The sequence below is a fragment of the Dasypus novemcinctus genome, chromosome 8 (assembly GCF_030445035.2).
Source record: "Dasypus novemcinctus isolate mDasNov1 chromosome 8, mDasNov1.1.hap2, whole genome shotgun sequence".
Classification (NCBI taxonomy): domain Eukaryota; kingdom Metazoa; phylum Chordata; class Mammalia; order Cingulata; family Dasypodidae; genus Dasypus; species Dasypus novemcinctus.
The window spans coordinates 38,522,969-38,546,659 of record NC_080680.1 but is presented as its reverse complement, the minus strand read 5'-3'; the positions used below and the strand labels follow the sequence as shown (position 1 = coordinate 38,546,659).

General features: G+C 37.5%; 1 protein-coding gene and 1 pseudogene across 10 annotated transcripts in view; both read right to left on the bottom strand.

Annotated features, from left to right (window-relative positions):
- TRPM3 (transient receptor potential cation channel subfamily M member 3) overlaps nucleotides 1-23,691 on the bottom strand; it is a 915,440-nt gene that overhangs the window by 483,008 nt on the left and 408,741 nt on the right. The window lies entirely within an intron of this gene.
- Nucleotides 8,155-16,388, bottom strand: LOC139439436 (transforming protein RhoA pseudogene; annotated as a pseudogene).

Sequence of the window (23,691 nt, the reverse complement as noted above, 5' to 3'; positions counted from 1 at the left end):
CAAAAAAGATTGAATAGTTTGTAACTTAAGGAATAACAAGAAATGTGAATGTCAAGTGTGACATAGTGTAAAATGTGTTATAATTTTGAGCAATTTGTTGGGAAAGTATTTCAACTAGGTGTTAGGAACATTTGTATTGGAATGACACAGGGGTTGTTACTTGGGAAGGCAGAGAAATGCATAATTAAATATTTATGGTTGTAAAAGCTAATAATGTCTATTGGTTTTCCACTTTTTCAAATGAAACTGTATTTAAAAAGACACATTCTTTTTGGTAATGATAAGAGTTGAAAACAGTGTAAAAGACAAAGGAGTTGAGGTGGAAGAGTTGGGGGTAGCAGTAATGTCTTATCACAAAGTGAGAGAAGAGATGAAAGTTTAAGTATGTCTTCTGAAGGTGCAGAGGTGAACAAACTGAAAACAGTGGTTTAACTATAGGGAAGGAAGAAAGGAAGGAGGGGAGAGGTATAGATATTAGTGAGCTAAGACCTTATATATCATGCAGAATATAAGTGCATAATATTGAAAGTTGATAACCCAAGAGATAGCAATGTGTGAATATTATTTAGAGATAAAGAGGCAACAATAAAAGAAAAAGATAGAAACAGTTGTCAGTTGTTGCCTCCAAGAGGTTGGAATGAGGATGCTGAGGAGTGGAGCAGGGGCTGTTATATCTTATTATAAATTAAAAATATAAAGGATGGAAAGGCACAGGCCAGAAAATAATTAAAAATCTTGAAAAAGAAGAATAAAGTGGGAAGAATCACTATACCCAATATTGTCATATTATGTAACTATAGTAATTAAGATGATGTGGTATTGGCAAAAGGAAAGAAACATACATTAATGGAACAGAATAGAAAACCCCAAATAGACCATGATTTATGGTCAAATGACTTTCAGTGAAGGTATAAAAGCAATTCATTGGAGGAAGGATAACACTTTTTCAACAAAGGACACTAGAGCATTGGATACCCAAAGGCAAAACAATAAAACAAAACTTGACCTAAACTCATACCTCATAACAAAATTAAATAAAAATGGATCACAGAATTAAAATGTAAAACAAAAAATTATAAAACATTTAGGGAAAGAACAGATAAAATCTTTGAGATCTAGGTCTAGGCAAAGAATTTTTAGGCTTGACCCTAAAAGCATGATCCATAAGCGGAAAAAATTGATCATTTGAACTTTATAAAAATTTTAAAATTTTGCTCTGTAAAAGATGCTGTTAAGAAGATAAAAAGACAAATAACAGATCTGGAGAAAATATTTGTAAACCAGATATCTAACAAAGGACTGTTACCTAGAATATCTGAAGAACTCTGAAAATTCAACAATGAAAAAAATTAAAATCCAGTTAGAAAATGGGCAAAATACACAGTCATTTCACTAAAGAGGATGTACAGATGGCAAATAAGCACACTGAAAGATGTTCAACATCATTAGCTGTCAGAAATGAAAATTAAAACCACAATGTGATATTACTACATGCCTATCAGAATAGCTAAAATATACAAAAGTGACAATACCAAATGCTTGTGAGGGGAGCAATTGTATTACTCATACATTGATGGTGGGAATGTAAAATGATATCGCCACTCTGGAAAACTGTTTGGCAGTTTCTTAAAAAACTAAATGTGTAACTGTCATAAGCCCAGCAATTGCATTCTTGGACATTTATCCCAGAGAAATGAAAACTGATGTTCACACCATCTGTACAACAATGTTCACTGAAACTTTATTCACAATAGCACTAAACAGGAAACATTCCAAATGTCCTTCACTGGGTGATCATTAAGCCAACAGTGGAATATTACTCTGAAATAAAAAGGAATAAACCTTTGATACAAGGAACACATTGAAAGAATCCCTGGAATTATGGCGAATGAAAAAAGCCAGTCCTGAAAGTTAACATACTGTATGATTCAAACATTTGAAAAGACAAAATTAAAAGTCGGAGAACAGGCTAGTGCTTGCCAGGACATGGGGTAAGAAAGAGGAGACACAAGAAGGAAGTGAGTGTAGTTATTAAAGGACAACACGCAGGAGATTTGTGGTGATGGAACTGCTCAGTATCTTGGTGCAGTGGTGGATACATGAACACACACATGCAATAAAATTGTACAGAACTAAGCACACACATGAGTGTAAGTAAAACTTGGAAAATGAGTAAGATTGGTGGATGATAGCAATGTCAGTATCCTTGTTGGGACGCTACACCATGGTTTTGCAAGATGTTACCACTAGGGAAAACCACGGTGAGCTATCTCTCTCTATTATGTCTTAAAACATATGTGAATTTACAATGATCTTAAAAATATACAATTTTGTTTATAATAAACACATGACACTGAAGGAATTTATATATGCATATAACTATGTGTGTATGTACACTCACACGTAATGGGACAGAGGGGTAAAGTGTCAAGAACTGAGCCATTATCAGTTTCTGGAAAAGAAAAATAGGAGACACAGTAGTATCTGAGAGCTAGAAGAAGTGCTGGGTAAGACTAAAACCAAGATGTCAACAAGTGGACAAACTTCACTTAAACAGGGATGAAAACCCAAAGAAGGAATATCATGCTTTCTTGAGCAAAATACATAATAATCCAAAGTATGCAGAAGAGTGCAAATGTTAAGACTGTGAATTCTGACTTCCTGGGATTCAACATCGACACTGTCAGTTTTTAGCAATATGACCCTGGGAAAGTGATTGAAACTTCTCTGTGCCTCAGGTGCACCATAATATATGAATCACATAGGCTTTGATGAGGACTAAACCAGTTAGTGTGCATTCAAAAAGCTTAGGAAAGTGCTTGATATTCAGTCAGCCTCACTAGTAGTATAATTACCTGATAGCAGGGCATCTATCATACATGATAAAATCTGTGATTTTCTTACTTTTTTCTTATTTATTGCATTTTGATGCTTTGACTCTCTGAGTTCATTCTACAGTGTTTATGGGGGGTACACCACGTTTTGGATTTCTAATACCCTTTGAAAATATGCCAAAGAAGAACAGTTATTGTATAGATGGCTGCTCACTTACAAGGTTGCTTAGAAAGGGAAACTAGTTTGATACATTTCATTCAAACCTGTCCCATTTCCCTGATTTCATTTCCAACATATCTTTAAGAGAGTCCAACATAAGTTAGAGATAACTTGTTGCTGCTTGAACCCCTCAGCAGCCAACAACCCATTTATTCCTTGCCAAAGCCCTACACATCTTAGATAATGCAACACTCATTCTCCAAGTAGAAGGTATAATCATTGCTTTTCCAGCCCTGCTGATTGATTTTTTCCCCTTATTTTTCAAACCTATTTACTAATGAAGATTGCCAGACAGTAATGAGCCAGACTGAAGTTGTTGGATTTGAATCCCCTACAGGTAGACCTGTTCTGCTTGTCAGAGTGCTGCTGCTGAACTAGCTGGCAAAGTAGCCTTGAAGCCTGTGGATGACAGCTGGCAGAATTCCACTCTATGGAAGCCTGAGCTTTACAGGTAAGGAATAATTGATCCCTGGGAAAGGAATAACTATTTTCTTAAATTTATGGGCATGAGATATAAGACTCATATTTTCTAATGAACCATAAGTTGATCCCTCTTTGGAAAATGCCATTTTCGTTGTACAGGCACATTTCTTCTTTCATAAAGACAAGCATTAACTTAGCAGCCATCAGTTTTGGCATAGCTACACGACTTTCAGGGCATAGAAACAAAAAGTCACACTGTGGGAACACCAGAATCCCGCCCAATGAGTGGCTCCTGCTGGTGTCACTAAAGCACATCTGTCACTGGCACTGACTGCCCTTTCTGTTGGTACCTGCAGGAGTTTAGGTTCAAAGTGCTACCACTTTCACTTTCCCTTAATGAAATCCCCTTACCATCAGCACAATTATCTTGTTTTTGAACCCCTTTTGTGTTTATATTGACAAATTATCACCTGTAGGGATAATCAGTTCCATAATTTATTACTTGTGTGTGGTGATTATGCCATTTATTTTTATTTAATTTCTTAAATCCCTGTAAGAGAAGTATTATGTTTCAGAATTTGATTAATAGAGCCATTTCAATCTTTTTTTTTTCTTTTAAAGATTTATTTTTATTTATTTAATTCCCCTCCCCTCTCCTGGTTGTCTGTTTTCTGTGTCTTTTTGCTGCGTCTTGTTTCTTGGTGCGCTTCTGTTGTCATCAGCGGCTCGGGAAGTGTGGGCGGCGCCATTCCTCGGCAGGCTGCTCCCTCTTTTGCGCTGGGCGGCTCTCCTTACGGGTGCACTCCTTGCGCGTGGGGCTCCCCTATGCGGGGGACACCCCTGCGTGGCACGGCACTCCTTGCGCGCATCAGCACTGCGCATGGGCCAGCTTCACACGGGTCAAGGAGGCCCGGGGCTTGAACCTCGGACCTCCCATGTGGTAGACGGACGCCCTAACCACTGGGCCAAAGTCCGTTTCCCTCAATCTTATTTATACCCTGCAGAATTTTATAGGCCCTGAGGTTGTTTCAGTTTTCATATTCTCAAATTCAGGTATGCACCCATCTCCTGATCATTTTGCCTAGTCACAGAACTTCCTCCATAGCTTTCATTCCTTTTGTGGAAACAGAACCAGAAACAAACCTCCAGATGAGGGATGTAATGATTGGACACTTAACCAGAACAACACTTTAGCTTTTTAAAAAATTTTATTTTCTTTCTGAAACTCTTCCTGAATCTGATCGGCTTTGCAGGGGAGGGAATAGGAGGAAAAGGGGAAGTACTTCTCATTGCAGACTTTAGCATGTTGGGAAACAGCCAACAGTGACTTCTAGTCCCAAATGTCCTCTTCCTAGAATTAGTTTATGCAAATTTATCACCTTACCTCATGAAAGCACATCTGCCCATGCCTTACCAGGTCTTTTTGAAATAATTCCCATTAATCTGGTGGTTCACTCCCTGGATGAGATTAGTAGCATCTATAAATAGCAAGATTGGATATTTCCTCTTCAAGATCATTTGGGATCATCCTGGTTTGCTCTTTATCCACATTTTTGATCCTTGCCTTTTGTTGCTTGTTAAGTTAACTTTCTTTCCAGTTCCTCCGAGTTCAATACTCATCAATTTTTTTTTTTTAAGTACAGAAAATAGTAAAAAGCTTTTTTTGACGTCTAAGTATCAAGAGATATTGGCTCGGTTCACTGGGACAGTTTGAAAGGCATCTAATTAATGGCATCTCTGAAACTTTTACCTGAGGGTCTATTCTTTGGAGTACCAGCAGTTCAAGAGTACCTGGTACTGTCCTTTTTACAGGACGTGGGCACGGTCCTTCTTTGTTCTAGCCTGTAGCTTAGAGTGTAACCTTCAGACAAGCATCAGATAAAAACAGAAATGATCACGAGACTGAAAGGCTGTGATTAATTTCTTACAAAAACAATATCAGTAAAATTCTCCATTAGACCATCCTACGTAATTTTTCATTAAAAAAATTGGCCAATATTTTTCCTGGGGGTAAAACCATAGTATAGACAACAAGGGTACTAATAAATCTCCAAGGCTTTTCTATCAAGCATACAATATCTGAAATATTAATAACAGTTTACCCATACAAATTTAACCTAGAGTAGGTTGGGCATCTCTGCTGTCTTGACAGTTCTTTCCATGCAGCTCTTACAATAATATTGAGCTTATTAAGAAATACAGAGCACACCAAACAGACCTGATTGCTTCTACCATCTCTCTTGATACAAAGTGAAATAACAAATCCTCATGATCTTTCAAGGGCCCTCTGGGAAATATTAAAGATAGTTTCATGTATACAGGACCTGGAATTATTTTTCCCTCAATTTAGGATCTGATCTGGGGAAGGCAAAATCTAAAGGGTTATCAGAGAAGATTTAGTAACTTTATTAAAAGAGAGAGAGGCAGGCTCAATATGGTACCTCTATATAAATAATATTATGTAGCCATAAGATAAAAATAGTTTCTTAATAAAAAGTTCAAGATTCATCCATTCCATATTCAAACCCTATGTAAAGAAGTAAGTGAAGAGAGAATGCCATAACAGAGTTTAGAGGATCTAAAGCTTATTCTGGAAAGAAGAAAATAGATTTTCAGTGTATGTGCTCTTGAGAACAGTCCTTCTGGCATTATATAATCTTTGTGAATCGAGGCATATAATGATGTATTGGGAAAGACCTTCATCAAGAGACCATATTAAGTTCACTTCAGATCCTTAGATAGGTATTAAAGTGTCAATATTATAGAGATTAATGTTAAACAGGCAGACAACTGAAATTCAATAAAGAATATTTAGTAGGAAAATTACAGTTGGAGTAGAGCTAGGGCACTGCGGTTGGCACTCTGCTTTGGTGAGTTGCTCTTACTTGAGCCATACACCCGGATGTAGACTGACCTCTTAACCAAAAAGAGGTCCAGATACCTGCAATGACATGTTGAGGCATCCTGTAAAGATTCACATTCCCTCATGTAACTATAAAGAAAAAAATAAAGTCTCCAAATACCACAAATAAATATTAATAAATGTTCATTGTGTTTATCTTAGTTTTAGGAGATACGTTTAATTTCTCAGTTTTGATTACACTAAGTTTGTTCAATGAACATATGCTGGCTTTAAAATTACAGAAAATTATTAAACTTATTTAAAATGATTTGGCATCATTTTGTTTTTAGAGATTACAGGGACATTTTCTTTAGGAAGAGGAGTTCTATTTTTCACTTAGACCAGAATCCTAAATTGTACTGAAGCTTAATGATTGCTAAAATGACACCCAGATTTTCCTTATCTAATCTGGCTAAATATGTTAAGAACACAAGACAAGGTTATTCATTTTGGAATTTAGTACAGTGATGCAAGCATAAATATAAAGAACAAATAAATTAATTTGTAACAGAAAATTCATGAATTCAACATCCAGAATGTAGCTGATGCTAATTGGCAATTTCATCTGGGCTACAAAGACTGAATGAAGATGAAGCTATTTCTCATAGAGCATTTCATTTTTATTCTTACATTCATTTTGCTGATTTTGAAGCACAAAACATTGGAAAAGGAATTATGTAGGGACAGGATATTTACTGATCACCAAGGAAACTGCTTGGGTCAAGGTGAGGTGTTGAGCTCAGGGAGTTTTGGATTTATTTCAGTACCTCTATAAATTTTAGTCTTTTTCTAGACTGCATCTGGGTTCTACTCCTTTCAGCTGTATGCTGAGAAATTGAAATGCTGCAAACACATTAAAGTCACATAATCATATTAAATGTCTGAAAGTTGGCCAAAAAATTAACATTATAATTCTCACTTTATAGACAAGAAAACCAAGATAGCTAACAAGAACTTTGGAGAGGCATTCATTTATTCTTTTTTCAAAATGAATTTCCCATCTAACTTTATTTTCAAATATACTTTCTTTTAAAAAAACAAACAAACAAAACTTTCCACATAGTTAACAAATATCAGTATTAGGAAATCCAATTATACAAAATACATCTAGACTGGGGTAAATATATTTATTTTTCGTAACAAACATTAAGTGGCACTAATTACACAGTAACTTTAAGGTAACTAACATGAAACCACAGAACTGTAATTGCCACAGCTGCATGGACTTGGGCCTTTCTGGCTGAATACACTTTTTAAAAAAAACTGGATGCACACCCCAGGGCTATGCTAATAGAAAGTTTAGGAGGAATGACGGGGTGACTCACCAGAGTACATTGCAGCTGACAGATGATGGGCAGGGCATGTTAGTTATAAAGCAGTTACAGCCTAATTCACAAAAGTTACCAACTTTTTCTCTTTCTCAAGAAAAACAAGAAGTTAAGAGTTTCCTTGAATTAGCCCCTGGTGTGTCAGCTGGGAACACAGAGGAGGGTTGTTAGAGGGACCCTGGCGGGCCAGACAAGTTGGATGACATTAATAATCACGGCTAGCTTCTAAAATACTGGTAGCAAGAAGGCTTTCAATTTGTCATCTTTGGTAAATTATTGATAAATGAAAAAAGGTCGGTAATCATACATGAAGATGAATAAATAGCACTTCAAAATTAACCTCATGAGGGCTGTGCTTGCAGTGAGGTTTCATAAGACAAGGCATCCAGATTTTTCTTCCCATGTCTGGGGTGCGTTGCCACTCCTGGGACCATTTCCAAACCTCCCTCAATCCATTGTTGGCCTTGCTGAATGCAACATGTACCCCAAAGCACCTCGCCTGTTTGCCGTAGCTCTGCTTCCTTGGGATTTACAGGTCTCTGCTTCTCTTTGGCTAACTCCCACCATGTGTGCACATTGTTCTGAAGATCTTTCTGTTCCCAACCAGGATTATGGGCACTTTGGGACATAAATGCTTGGCTTCCAGAGTCCATTTTTCGGGGATGTTTTTTAAACTATCAGGACTGTCGATGGAGAAACACATCAGTGTAACATCAGTGTCCTGGCAGAGGAGAGACCTAAGGTGAAAATCATCCTCCTGCCCAGCCATGTCCCACAAAGCCAGCTCTACCTACTTTCCATCCACTTTCATATCTGCCACAATGTTCTCAAACACCACGGGCACATACACCTCTGGGAGCAGGTCCTTGCTGACAACTATGAACAAGCAGGTCTTGCCACAGGCTCCATCACTGACAATCACCAGTTTCTTTCAGATGACAGCCGTCACTTACAGATGGAAGAAGTTCTAAACAGTGCGTTGGACTTCTCAGATGAAAGGCACTCAGGTGGCAACTCCAAGTCCAGCCTCTTTGTGCCCAGGATGCCGCTCCAGGAGTTACGAGTTCAGCAGCGCTCTCGTTTATGCTTTCAATTCACACACATACACTGAATATCACGCAAATTACTAGGTGCTAGAAAGAGAATGATAAGCACGACTGACATGGTCTGTCCTTTCAGAATTTACAATTTAGTCATGGCAATAAGAGAATATAATTAAGGTCAGTCTGATTGTAATTTGAATTTTGGTTCTATCAATATTACTCTGATCCTCATTTGTAAAAATAGGATAAGTTCCTTAGTGAATTGCTAAAAAGAGTGGTTGTAATATATATGAAATACCTACCACAGGGATTAGCCCATAGTGGGTACTTACAAATACCAAGTCCTTGGCACAAAATAGTAAGTACTTAAGAAAGTAATACCTACTTATTATTTTTGTGATTGGTATTGATAATGTTGTTAGAAATATTAAAAATATGCTGTTATATTCCACTAGAGCCATGGAATTTTCAATTACTGAAGTCATGGGAAATTTGCACGGTCCCTTTTCATATGTGAAAATCTCAGCTTCAGAGGGCAGCCTGGATATGTTGGGCTAGTCTCACCATAAGTGTGCTTCATTACTGATTCTTTCAGTACATGTTTTTCATGAAGTACAATTTGAAAACCACTGAAATTTGGGGCTTCTGACTTATTACTAACTTGGTGATAAGATATTGGGACACATTCTCCATGAAAATGCATCATTAAACATAACATACTGCTGGAATACAGTCTGAATATGGCAGAAGTGAAGCAAGCTAATAGCACAAGAGAATAGAGGAGAGACTGAAGGTAGGATAAGAAGACAGTCATTCTAAGTCTCCATAAATGTAATAAAATTTTATTGTCTAGAGATGATTTAAGTGTATGCATGGTTAAAAAGAGAGGTACCCACAGGTTGAAAAAATGATCTCCTGTGTCCAATTAACCTCAAGCCTGAAAATGTAGGCATTTATCTTTTGTACAACAATACTGAGGGTGTGTGTGTGTGCATGTGTATTTGTGTGTTGTTTTAAATTTGTTTACAGCATTTTTCTGTGATGATCCTAACTATTTGGAGTTAACAAGGTATTTCCTTTCTTTATAAGGAAAATCATGCTAGATGTCCCATTCATTGATTTTGCATTATAAAATGCCATCAGGGACAAATGTACATCCAATTTTTTAATTGACTTCAATAGGGATTTTATTAGGTAGATTTTGGAAGACATTTGTTATTTAGAGGTAGACAATCATGCTTTTTGGTGTGTTACATTGTGTTACAGGGCTATTTATATCATCATGGACTCTCAATAAATATTCATTAACTAAATTTCCAGAATCTACGAAGGTAATATTCTTCCTTCTTGTCAGGTTCTTTTTTACATTTCTGGGTTAAATGCCACTTTTCTTTTTTATTTATATGCTATGACTTCCTGGACTCTGTTTAGTGACCTATTCATCACAGTCCCATTTACTTTGATTAAAACTCACTGCTTTACTTATTGCAATTATTGATTATAAGAAGAGTTAAACAATCAGATTGTATTTCCATCTGACTCTTTTGGCATCCATCTGATAACACATTAACAAGTCATCTCACCATCTCAAGCAAGTTGGGACTTGCAGTCCCTGAAGCAAGAGGGAACACAGGAAAGAAAGAGAAGGGGTCCTCAAATGGTGGGAAAGTACAACAGACAGAGATGTTCTAAGGAGCAAGTTGTGTTGAGAGCAAGGCCCCTGGTACACAGCTGACTTGATATTCAAAGCCGGGACTTTGAAGCTACGTTTTCTGATTATAGCAATGGTTATGCTTCTGTTCTCCTTAGACCAGTGGGGATCCAGGTAGCACTCTACTTGGTCAGTAAATCTGGGTCACTGGCAAAATAAGATTAAATTTGGTGGGTGTTTCATGCTTTGGGGTATCATTTATCAATGGGATATAAGCCTCGTTCCACTCAACTGAGCAAAACACAGGGAAAAGAAAGGTGACTATTTCATTCATATGGACAGTTGTTTACTGGGTTTTCATCACCTTTGCCAAAGAAAAATCCTGCACTGGACAACGATAAAGTAGGCAAGGAGGACTTTACTCAAAGTTATACACTATAGAGGGGAGAGAGACAGACAGACCAGAAGGCTATTGCGATAGAACATGCACCACTGGCTATCGATCACAAAAGGGGAGAGCGTAAAGGCTCAACTCTGCTGAAGCAGAGAGTGGGGAAGTTTTTAAAGACTGGGGTGAGCTAGTGTGGAGAAGCCCTGGAGGGTGAGAATCAAGCAATGGGGTGTCCCCATTAAGGGATGTTATCTCTGAGTTTACTGTGAAAGCCAGGTGCAACATGTTCTAACTGGATTCTGTAGAGGTCAAGGTGAAGGAGGCCAGAAGCCTTGGAGTCAGGAAGAAGGCTGCCTCAAGAAGTTAAGGCCATCCTGGTCAGTAATACAGTGGGTGGGGGTTTCTGAACCTGTGCTGTTTTCTAGGATCATAGGATGCAGGTAAAATTCAAAGTAGCTTTATTTTAGATTCTAGCTCTAGAATGGTGAGAAAATACATTTCTCTTGCTTTAACCAGTCATCTGGCTACTTTGCCATAGCAGCCTTAGAAAACAGATACACAGGGCATTTCATTACTTTCATGTTTTCAGAGGCTATTAAACAGTTACCAGCATATTTCGGTATTAAATTCTGGAAATTTAATTTCTGGAAAATTTACATCATAATAACCTAAACTCTTGATCTAGATAACCTTTGCTTTGAAAATAAAATTGCCAGATAATATGATTTAGCTGCAATAAATCTCTCTCAAAACTGTTTCCTCAAGTTTAGTCTTTTTTTTTTTTTACAGTGGACTGTTGGTAACAGTGGCCTAATTCTAACCCGTTGGTAACTCTAACTTGATTCTTCACTTTGGGAGGCCAACCCCTTTGTTAATCAAAGTATTCCAAAACCTTCTTCTGTTAAGATCGTTTATGAATTTTTGTTTAGTAAAAATCTGGTTGACAACTATGAACTAGCACAACCCACAAGTAACCAGCAATTAATAAAGTTTAGATTGGTCAGGCAGAGAAAGTTGAAATTACCCAAAACATGGATGGATACAAGGTTGCAGTCTTCCCAAAAGATTTCTAATAACAACATAAAAATTCAGGAGCTACTTTTAGGGACTTAACATATCTTAAGAACAAGCACTAAGAGACACTAATCTAGCAACTTGTATATTGTTTATAAAGGTACAACATGAAAATAAAATTAACAAAAACAAATAACCACAATATGAAAATGTATGCCTTCATCAGGCTTGCAATGGGGGCTGCTATAATTAGAATCATATAGAGATAAAACACCTAGTCCCTAACCTTGAAGAGCTTACAATGTAGTCAGAAGTCAGGCTATTATTAAAATATAGTATAATACTTACTGTATTAGTCATTCAAGGGATGCTGATGCCAAATACCAGAAATTGGTTGGTTTTTATAAAGGGTGTTTATTTGGTGTAGGAACTTACAGATACCAGGCCATAAAGCATAAATTACTTCCCTCAACAAAGTCTATTTTCACATGTTGGAGCAAGATGGCTACCAATGTCTGCAAGGGCTCAGGCTTACTGGGTTCCTCTCTTCCAGCGTCTTGCTTCTCTCTGAGTTCAGGGTTCCTCTCTTCCCAGGGCTTGCTTCTTCCTGGGTTCAGAGCTCCTCTCTTCCTGGAGCTTGCTTCTCTTTCCTCTGTCGGCATACTTCTTGGGGCTCCAGCTTAAGGCTTCAGCATCAAACTCCAACATCTCTGTCCTTTGCCATGCCTTTTATCTGTGAGTTCCCACCCCTTTGCCCTAATGACGTGGCCCAATCAAAGCCCTAATCACAACTTAATCATGCCCAGGTACAGACCAGATTACAAACATAATCCAATATCTATTTTTGGAATTCATAACTGTATCAAACTACTACACTTACTAAATAGAAGTAAAGAATATTATAAAAGCACGTATTAAAAATGAAACTATTGTAACTGAATTTATTGTATACCATGTTAAAACTCAATGTGGTGATACAAACATGGACTTTCTTATAATTTTTGGATGTTTTTCAGGTTCTATAAGAAACAAAACAATAATAATTGCCAACTCTAACTTTATGATCTAGAAATGGAAGATTTCAGATCACATTTTTTTTAAAGTTTCCACATTCTAAGTACTTAAAAGATTTGCCCTTTGTCACACTACATTTTAATGACTATGGGCATTAATTGATTAACCCCTCAGTTGATTGGAAGAGTCAGCTAAATATAATACCTTATTCCCTAACCAAATCAGCAGCCTGAAAGTTAAATGTAATTGCTTCTTATCCAGATGACAGAAAGCAATTTCAGTGACTGCTTTACTTAATTAGGATGCATGAAGCCTGGACCTCTGGGTCACATATCTCAGGAAAGTATGTCTCTTCAATTTTCTTGAGAAAGCACTTGTGTCTCAGGTACATTGGCATGATTTTTTAGTTAGACCATACAAGCTCAGGGCATCCAATTCTCACTTATTTGAGGATATTTTATCTACACTGTCTTGTTTTTCTACAGATTCATGTTCATTTAATAATCTCTTATTTTCACTTGCTGGGCATTAACTCTGAAAAGATAACAGCCAATAAACTTCATTACACATTTATTGTCACAATGTATTTGAAGGAAATGGTGAATGCATGAGGAAAATCCTTAATTTACTGTACATGAGTACTCTTTGTAAAAGAAACTTTTAGCCCCATGTCCAGATGAAGGGAAGTTTTGCAAGAAGGCTAACTTTGTATTAGTCCAAAGAAAAGTAGTTACCTAGCATCATGAAGGAACTTGCGAAGATGGGGTGAATGGTAGCTCGGGAAACTGGGAAACTCCTTGGCAGCCTGAGGGTGTCACTAGGTGGCCAAATTGGATTTGCAGACAAAGAAACTAAATCAAATATGAGCAAAATTACATACTCCAATGTCAACACAAATTGGTGGTTTTAAAATTATGTGATATTTAGAGCAACCCACTACAACATGATTTCAAGTATTTACTGAGCATCTGTGATAATAGGAAACTATGATTGAGATACCAAGAAATGAGATGTAGTTGTTACACTCAAACAGTTCATAACCAAAACAGTAGCAACAAAAGAAGCGTCAGCAATAACACAAAGCATAAGAAAAGGCACCCCAGGTGAAGGGTATACTATATTATCTATAAACTCTACATTTATTTCCTTTCTCCATATGGTTAATTGAAAATTAACTGCCTCTTGATAATTCAGGTTTTGCCAGTTTTCCTCATTTCCTATGGAGAACTTCAATACTTAGGTGCTTAGGTATGCTAGACTGGGCTATTTTAACCAATTAGCAGCTACTCCTAACCCTCAGAGGAAGTTTTGGTATCCTGAGAAATACCACATTTGTATTTTGACTAAGTATCCCAAATCCAGTGTTTTAACTGGATTTATCTGGATTTAACTTTCCTGGGTGCAATCTCTTTCCTAAAATTCAGTGGGGTTATATGTATGTAGACATGAACACTTGCAACAGTATGTGATATGTGTGCTTCAAATGGTCCAAGCTTACAAATGGGAGTGTGTGTGTGGACAGGGAAGGATGCCCCAGTTCAAGTCCTTGCTCATCCCTTCAGCACAACTCTTCCAAAATGGAGTTACAAGATTGCAGTTCTTTGGTACTCAAGTCTTAACCATTGTAGCTGACTGTGGTTCACTTTGTTTCTTGGCTAGCAGCCTGCAGAACTTGGTATGATGCGCAGACACAATGCAGAAGCCTCTCAGTGAAATACATCATGCCGGATCTAATCAGTAATGTACAAGAGCCCACCAGCTGGAAAGTACAAGCTCTTCCCGTCTACCTACTCACAGTTCCATCAAGCATGGATACCGCCAGAGACGAATCAAGGAAAACTTGGCTAAACAACATCAGCCCTTCCAGAAAATGACATTTATGCATTCAAATAAGTGGTCCAGTCTATCCTTGTTGGTACTGAGTCTTACATGCTTTTTTGTCGTTTTCAGTCAAAACAGTAGTGCTTACTGATTACAAGGGAACAGAAATCCAAGGATTGATTTTAATGACGCTACTGAATTTTCAATAGTCTTAGCTCAGTGAGATAAAAACTGGAGTGACAGAGCATAAAGTGTTTTCAAACAGATTTGCATTGTTCAGGCTGTGATTTGTTTTATACTTTGGGGAGTTGGAAAAGAAGCAGAGAAGAGCATATTAGGCATTTGAGAACCCTTACCCACTAACAATTGTAGATCCAGAGAATGATAGAGTTTGAAGAGATCTGAGATACCTCTTGTCTTTGAGATCAAACACTAATTTTACTGATAAGGAAATAGCAGTGCAGAGAGGGAAATAAAACTCCTCCAAGTCCAAAGTGAATGCAAGGGCTGACACTTGAACTCATTTCTATTAGCTTCAGGCCAGTATTTTTTCATTAAAATGTGTTTATTATATAACCTGCCTGGGATGTTTTCTTTCTTTCCTTCTCTTCCTTCCATTCTCCCTCTCTTTTCCATCCTTCTCTCTCACACACAATCTCCTCACTTCTTTCCTTCCCACTCTGTCTCTCCTCCGTTCTTCATTACTTTTTTTTAAACTCTTCTCTCTTTCATCCATCCACTTATCCATCTATAAGGACACAGGTGTTTCCCTGGCCCCATGGATCTCATAGTCTATTAGGGAACATGGACACTGAACTGGTCAGGAAAAGCTATCTGAGGAAATCATATTTATACTGAGACCTGAAGCATGAGTAGAAGATAGCCTACTGATAGTCACAGAATGCGGGAGAACAGCATTCTGTGCACAGGGAGCTGTGTGCTAATGGCCTGAGGCCGAAAGCTGCTCAGTCAGTCTAAAGACTAGACTAGGCCAATGGTAGCTCTTAGCAGAGCTGGAAATACCAGGCAGTGGAAAAATAGTATTTGGCCCTATTCTCAATGTCATGCCCCAATTCCCAGGCCTGAATTTCCTCTAAAGTATTTTCATGCTTGTATAATCCTTAAAATTCACACAAATAAGTCAGGAAAAGAAGATTTTTGAAGTATATTTGAAAGAGAGAGGAAAATGCCTCTCAAATTCAGAGCAAGACCCTGTCACAATAACCAGGCCTGCTGGTCTACCACTCATCCTCAGATCCCTGTACTCTTGGGGAAGGCAGCATGGTCAGTGTATTAGATGGGTAGTAGCTTCTGAAATCAGAGAAAGCATGGATTTTAACCCTGACTCTTTCTGGTGCTTTGTTCTTGAGCTGTTCTTATTTTGCTCAAATCTGTCCTAAACATCAGTATCCTCATGTGCAGAATCAGAATTCAAAACTACCTTTCAGAAGATAGCACATGTGTGTCAGTTTGCCAGAGCTGCTATCACAAATACCACAAACTTGTTTTGGAATAACAACAGGAATTTGTTGGCTTGTGGTTTTAAGGTCAGAAGTCTAAAATCAAGATGTCGGCAAGGCTTGCTTTTTCCCAGCGTCTGCAGTATTCTGGTGCTGGCTGCTGGCAATCCTTGGACCTCCTTGGCTTCATTTCTACTCCACATCACTGGTGGTGGTCTCCCCTTTTTGGCTTCTGTGACTTCTGGGTTTTCTTTGTAAGGCCTCAAGTAATGTGGATTAAGACCCATCCTGATTCTGTTGGCCACACCTTAACTAAAAATAACATCTTCAAAAGGTATAATAGGTCCATGCCCTCAGGGATATGAAATCTAATTAAGAACATGTGTTTGTTAAGTGCATAATTCAATCTATTACAATATGTAAGGAGCCCAGCACAGTAAGGACTCAGCAAGTATTCAATGAGTAAAAAGATATATATTTTAAAAGTATTAAAAGTTGTATGTTATAATATTGGTAGATACTCTTTAATAGTAGCATCTTTTAAAATCTATATTCTTTTAGCTTGATAATGGCAGGGATGAGAGAATGCAAATTTTCAAGGATCATATTAGGTTTGGAAATGCCACAAGTGGCCACACAAAAGTAGAAAAGGTCCATTAACTCTGGGGTCATAGACATGGTCAGTTCAGTTCTCAAAACCATTCTCATTAATATGGTCGAACTCAGGTTCCAACTCGCAGCATCAATGGATAGGGCAGGATACACTAGAAATGAAATGAACACTTTACTTTTCCATGTCTGATTTTCTTGCATGTCTCTTTTTTGGTTTGGGATTAAATGAAATTTTATATAAATTATTTATATTATCATACCTATTCCCAGAGCATAATAAATGTTCCATAGATGTTATGGTTTCTTATTCATGGCATATGAAAATTATGTCTCAAAGTTTGAAATGCTAACACTGGATAATTTGATTTTAAGGACAATACTAAAAAAGGGACTGAATTTTTTTTTCTTTAATGCATCTCACAGGTCTTATGTGGATAATATTTTTTTTCCAATAATATCCAAGTAAGGGAAAAGGAGAATTACATTCTCTATGCAGGGTAAAGAAAGCTGGCAGCTATTTCAAACCAAGTTTAAAGGCTTTGAATATGTTTTCAATTGTATATAAACAATTTTATTGCTTAAGTAACAGCAAAAGACAAAATTCTTCGTGTTTAGGAGAAACATTTCCTGATGGCCAGAGCTGGAATTCCTCATAAAAATAGATTCTCCCCAAAGCATATAATACTTCTCAATATGTTTAAGGTAAGCATTAGTGGACAAAGCTTCCCCTAAAGCAAAATCATTGAAATGAATAGCTGATCTTCAACATGATATTGCTTCCCGGACCTTCTCAGCAGTGCTATCTCCTGGCACTAACCATCACAGCTGGGGATTAGGGATGTTTTCTCAGGCTACATATAAAACATATTAACCTCAGGGTGATATTTTGTAAATTAGACTCATTCATGTAACGTAGCACCATTTTGAATGATTACCTTAGCTTTGAAATTAGAAAAATCACCATTTGACAACTGCATGGTTATAATAGATTTAGAAAGAATCATCGATGGAGCTAAAACTAATCTTTGATTAGTACCAGGATATTTACATGAGTGTAAAGTATTTCCCCTTAAGACATTTATTAATTACAAAGGAAAAAAGTAACCTTACAGGGGAAAAACCTAGCAGACACCACTTTAGCCTAGTGATGAAAATTAGTATCATCAGCAGTGAGAACAGATATCATGCACCTCCAGATATGATGCATTGGGAAGGATACAATACACTTTTGAGGAAAAATGAAAAGGTCTGGGAAATATTGCATTTAATTAAGCCAATTAATTAACTTAGCTTCTCATGTGTTACCTTGTATTGCTATTCTTCAGTGTGTGTCATGCCGTTCAACAGCTAATTTTCACCCAAATGGATGGTGAATGACTTGAGGAATGGGGCACCTTATACCTCAGTTTCCTTTATATGTTAAGCACATAGTACGTGTTAAAAAAAGTACTCCATGATTACTAACAGAGACACACTGAACCACCTACACTGTCTCTTTTCTTTTTGAGTATTCTTCAGTAGTTCTACTTGAGTTCTCATTCCTTCAATTTCCTGTTCCTAGCTAATATTTACATGTAAACTAAGTGACCTTTGGATGTCCTGAAGCTGATTTATTAATATAAGCCTTGGCCTTCAGAGAGCCTTTGGTTTGTGCAACTCTTCATTCTCTTCTTACCTAGGTAGGAGTCAATTTTGCAAAGAATAGAGTCCTTATAAAAGCTTTTGAATAAGAGGAAAATTTTAATTTAAATAAGCATTACATATCTGGTAGTTGGGAAAAATGAGAGAGACATAAACAGTTCCTCAGGAAGCACCATGGTGTGATAAATTATAGGTAATAAAATCATAGTGTCATGAAGAAAACCACTACATAGACCTTGAAATGACTTTTCTAAACTGCAAGAGTTGCACTAATTCCTCTTTCTTGGGATTACTTACAAGCATGACTACTTTTGGAGGAAAGCACACACTTTCTGCCAAGTCCTTGTAGTTTTATAAGGCAGAAATTTTGATATCTTTGGAAAACAGATCTTGAGCTTTTAAGCCCATAAATGTAAGTAAGAATACACTCATTGCTAGTGAGTTCAAGGCTAAAATGAAGTCTGACATATTCTCTTCTATTTTCTTCAACAGATAAACTTTTTGCAGAGAGGTTCAAACTTTACCCCACCTTTGGTTGTTAGTGGGTAATTGCTACACAACTGGTATATTTTGGATATGAGGTGGAATTTTGGGGGAGTTTGGAGATTCAATGTAAAAATGGAGAGGTGAGTACATTTAAGAAGTCTTAGTTATGAAAGCAAGTGGAAAGAAATGGCTATTGTTACCTTCAATATATAAATATTCCCCAAGAGCCTGTAATGTATAAGCTACAGTGCTTGGTACTATGGGACAAGAAAGTATCCCCTAGTCTTCTCCCACTTTCTTTTCACAGCAAAAACATTTTGAATTTGTCTTCATTTGCTGCAGAGACATCCTGAGGATCAATTCTTCCCTTATTTTCTTGCATTTGTTACAATCTTTCATCACTCTATTGCAGTGGTTCTCAAAATGTAGTCCCTGCCCCAGCTATATCAGCAGCACCTAGGAATCTGTTAACGTGAACATTTTCTGGCCTCACCACATATCTACTGAATCAGAATCTGCATTTGGGGTGGAGGTAGGGGATGACCTCACTTAACTGAGAACTCACTTAAATGTTCTCAGTGACAGTCACCAAATCTAGGAGTTTTTCCTCAGACCTGATCCTTCTTTGCTGCTATACCATTTCACATCACTGATCACTTGTTGATGCTTAAGAATTCCTCAAAACCTTGTTTTCTGTGACTTTGCCTTTTTAGCTCACACTAATCCTCTATATTTTTCATTAACTCATTTTCTTCTGTTATCTAGAGTTTTCCACAATTATATCTCATCTCCTTTCCCTTTGTACTTTCTCCAGTGAGGATCTGATGCTTCTCTGTGATCTCAGTTATTAACTTAAGTCACAGGATTTTTCAAATTTATTATTTATCCGAGCCTTGCTACTAGTCTCCAAGTTTGCATTTCCAATTGCTGGCATAGAAATGCCATCTCTCTGTCCCATGGCTTCTTAGAAAAAATACATCAAAACCCAAACACCCAGTCCTCTCTACCCTCAGGGCAGCTGCTCTTCTGCTTTTCCTATTTTTCTCACTGGACTCTCAGACAAGAAAATTCAAAGACTGAGAGTCATCTTTGTTCTTCACTCATTCTAAGACCAAGTAATTGCTAAGTCTTGTTGAGTGTGTTTATAATCCTTCCATTTCTACCAGCTCCTCAGTAGATCCAGCTTCCAGTCATTTTTCACTTTAGTTTTTCTAAGTAATTCCTACAAGATTAATCTTTTCAACGTGTTATTCCAATGTTTTGATCGTATCATTTTTGAAGTCATTCATTTGTTCTCTAATACATGCCACTGCATTCCACATAAAACCCTCATTTGTTAGCTTGACATTCAAGATTAGGTATTATATGACTCCAAACTTCCTTTCCAGGTTTAGCTCATACTTTTTCCTGTTATGTTTCAGTCAACTCAGGAGACTCTCCACTGAGAGGTTTTGTTTTTTTTTTAATAGTTTCTGCAGCTTTATTTTTTAATGCTTCCACCCAATCTTTCTCCTCCATGTCATCTTCCTTGGTTGTCCCCATATGGACATTAACTTTCCCTTTTCCACCTTTGTGGTAGCTTTCTTATGGCAGCCAGCACGCTTGCAGTTCATTACACTAATGTATATAATGACTTATCTTCTTGGCTAGGCTGTAAAGCTCCTGAGGACAGGTAATAAGCAGGTCTCTATCTTTTTAAGTACTCAGTGCACAATTTTCCATATCATAAGTGTTTAATAAATATTTGTAACTTGAATAAATAAATTCTGTCTTACACTGCTTATGAGCAGTACATGACAGTAGAAGACGGTGACTGATGGGTCTTATAAGAGAAGCAGCCAATGAGAAGGAGGGAGAGGGACAGCTGTGTCATAAGGCATGCAGACAAGGAATTTTAGGGCTGTCGGGGAAACAGATGAGTTTGCCTGGTACTAAGGCTTAAAGTATTTTGGGTTTGTTTTTGATTGTGAAAAGATCTAAATGCAGGCTAGGGGACTCTTAGGGAGGAATTCTTAACAGGGGTATTTTCCACAGAGTGGATTCTACTGGGTAAGATTAATTCTGAAGGGAAATTAATGGGTGTTAACCCATAAGTTGGGGGAGTCTATATCAAGAATTTGGGAAAATTTGATGAAAACAAAAATGAAGAGGCTCCTTTCTGGTAGGGTTTCTCACAACTTTTACTTTGCTCATGTGTGACTTTATAGGAAGGACTTTAGCATGTAATATTTCCTATACTTATAAAACCACAAAAATCTTTTATCACAGAGCATCCCTTAGGAAATCAATTCTGAGGTATTCATATTGGGACACATAGTGTGAAAAACTATTTGCAACTTGTTATTTTGTGAGCTTTTAAATTAAAAAAATAAAAGTAATTAAAAAAATTTAGTACCCTAGAAATGAAAAAATAAATAAATTAGTTGTCCCACAAAGTGTAATAGAATGGGGCACTTCCGTTTCAAGCATCCAAATAATGTCAACTATCTGCTTTACACTCCCCGGGGACTTTCCAAGAAAGCTTCTCAGATTATCAGTTATTTGTCTCCTGTTTTCAGCTTTATTCTCCATCCTCAGCTACCCTTCTTTCCTACTCTCACTTAATAAGACACTTTTTTTTTTTTCTGGGGGGTCTTCTTAGCTATCCAAGGAAAGTGAGAAAAGGAAAATTAACTACACACACAACACTCAAACCCTGATAATTTAAAATGGATGTGCCATGACTTGAAAGTGTTGCTAAAGTAGCACATAGGAATTATATAATATATTGAATATGTATTTGCCTGGGGGTAAAGAATAATAGATTGGTGAGCATAGAATGGAGCTAATATTCTATATGATCTTTAGTATTTCATAGTTGTCATTTTTCCCCTAAATGCCATATTTACTTAAGAAATGTTCAAAATAATTCATTAAAGTTATAAGCACCAAATAGCATATATATCAGTTCTAGAGTTTTATTCATATGCCAACTACTCTTACCCTTGAAAACCTTAAAAATTGACCTCTAAAGTATCTTGAAGGTAATATACGAGCTGCTTTTGCAAAATTTTCTTTTTAAAGATTTATTTATTTCTCTCCCCTTCTCCTCCCCGCCCCAGTTGTCTGTTCTCTGTGTCTATTTGCTGCATGTTCTTTGTCTGCTTCTGTTGTTGTCAACGGTACAGGGATCTGTGTTTCTTTTTGTTGCGACATCTTGTTGTGTCAGCTCTTCATGTGCCTGGTGCCATTCCTGGGCAGGCTGCACTTTCTTTTGTGCTGGGTGGCTCTCCTTGTGGGGCGCACTCCTTGCGCATGGGGCTCCCCTATGCGGGGGACACCCCTGCGTGGCAGGGCACTTCTTGCGCGCATCAGCACTGAGCGTGGGCCAGCTCCACACGGGTCAAGGAAGCCCAGGGTTTGAACCACGGACCTCCCATGTGGTAGACGGACGCCTTAGCCACTAGGCCAAGTCGCTTCCCTGCAAAATTTTATGAAGATAAATTCCTCAGAGCTACTCTTTTAGGGAAAAAAAAGGATATATAGCAAATAAATTTACTGGAATGTTTTCCAGCAAATGGAGAGGATTCCAAATTAAGCAGAGAAAGGAATTGATAGGTATATATCTTCCTGCCCAACTTGGAATCAAGATCACTAGGGACCACTATATTCCTAATTACTTAGATGTAAAACATGGGATAGATTTTATTTATTCATAAAACATCAAATATATGTGTGTGCGTATATATATATAAAACAATTACCCTTGTTATTGTTTATTTTTCTTCAAAATACTTAAATGCTCTAGCCTGAACTGGTCATTAGATTTTCTTTTATGATTACTACTTTTCCTCAAATTCTTGTGAAATATTTTACTTGACTGTCCCAGAATCAGGATCCACCATTAAGTTTTAAGCCATGCCACAAATGGTGTTGGAAAAGAATTCAATCGATAGGTTGACTTTGCTCAGGGATGGAAATCATTTGGCTGAGTGAGGCTGTCACTAACCCCTGCCACTTAGGCTATCCTCCATGTATAGGTATGACAAACATATTACTCATTTATTTAACTTAAGAGTATCTGGAGAAGACACAACCTGGGCTACAGGTTCACCATATGCAAGATCATCTTTTTTCATGATCAGTGAAAGCTAGCAATGGCTAAATCTACCCCATAATAAGAGCTATGCAACTGCGAATTTATACGTAAGTGCTCTCTGCAGACAGTTACTGCCTTCAGGATGCAAGCCCACCTGCTCATCCCATGAGGACCAAAGCTTGGGAAGGGCAGTCTTTAATTCACTTATTCACCAACGCTTTGCAGAAAGGAGATACGTAACAAGTGTTTGAATGAATGAATGCCTGATTTCATCTTTCCAATGCTGCTCTTATACTATTATTTAACTCTAGCATAGATATTTAAAGTAGAGTTACTGACACCTTTTTTTTAAAGGCAGGGAGTATGTATTTTCCCCACCACACCCCCTGCACAGCCTAGCTTGGTATTCTGCTCAGAAGAGGGACTCAATATATGCATTAAGTGAATGGATGGCTAAAACCCTTTAATTTTTTGGATCACTTAGATATTTGAGCACCTACCTTATTTCATGCCAAAGAACTAAGTAACTACTCTAGTTGAAACTGCCCAGAAAGTAGAACATCATGTAGAGGTAGGTAGGGTGACTGGCTCACACCCTTAAATCTATAGGAACACTTTACTCACTAGCTATCCACGACATGCCCGATCTTTCTTCCCCAAGAAGGATGGTGTGTGCTTTCAGCAACAATCCTATAGTTCTTATTTTATCACATAAATCAGAATTCCCATTTGGTTCTCCTTCCTCTCCAGGCACTTAATCTATAACTCCAGCC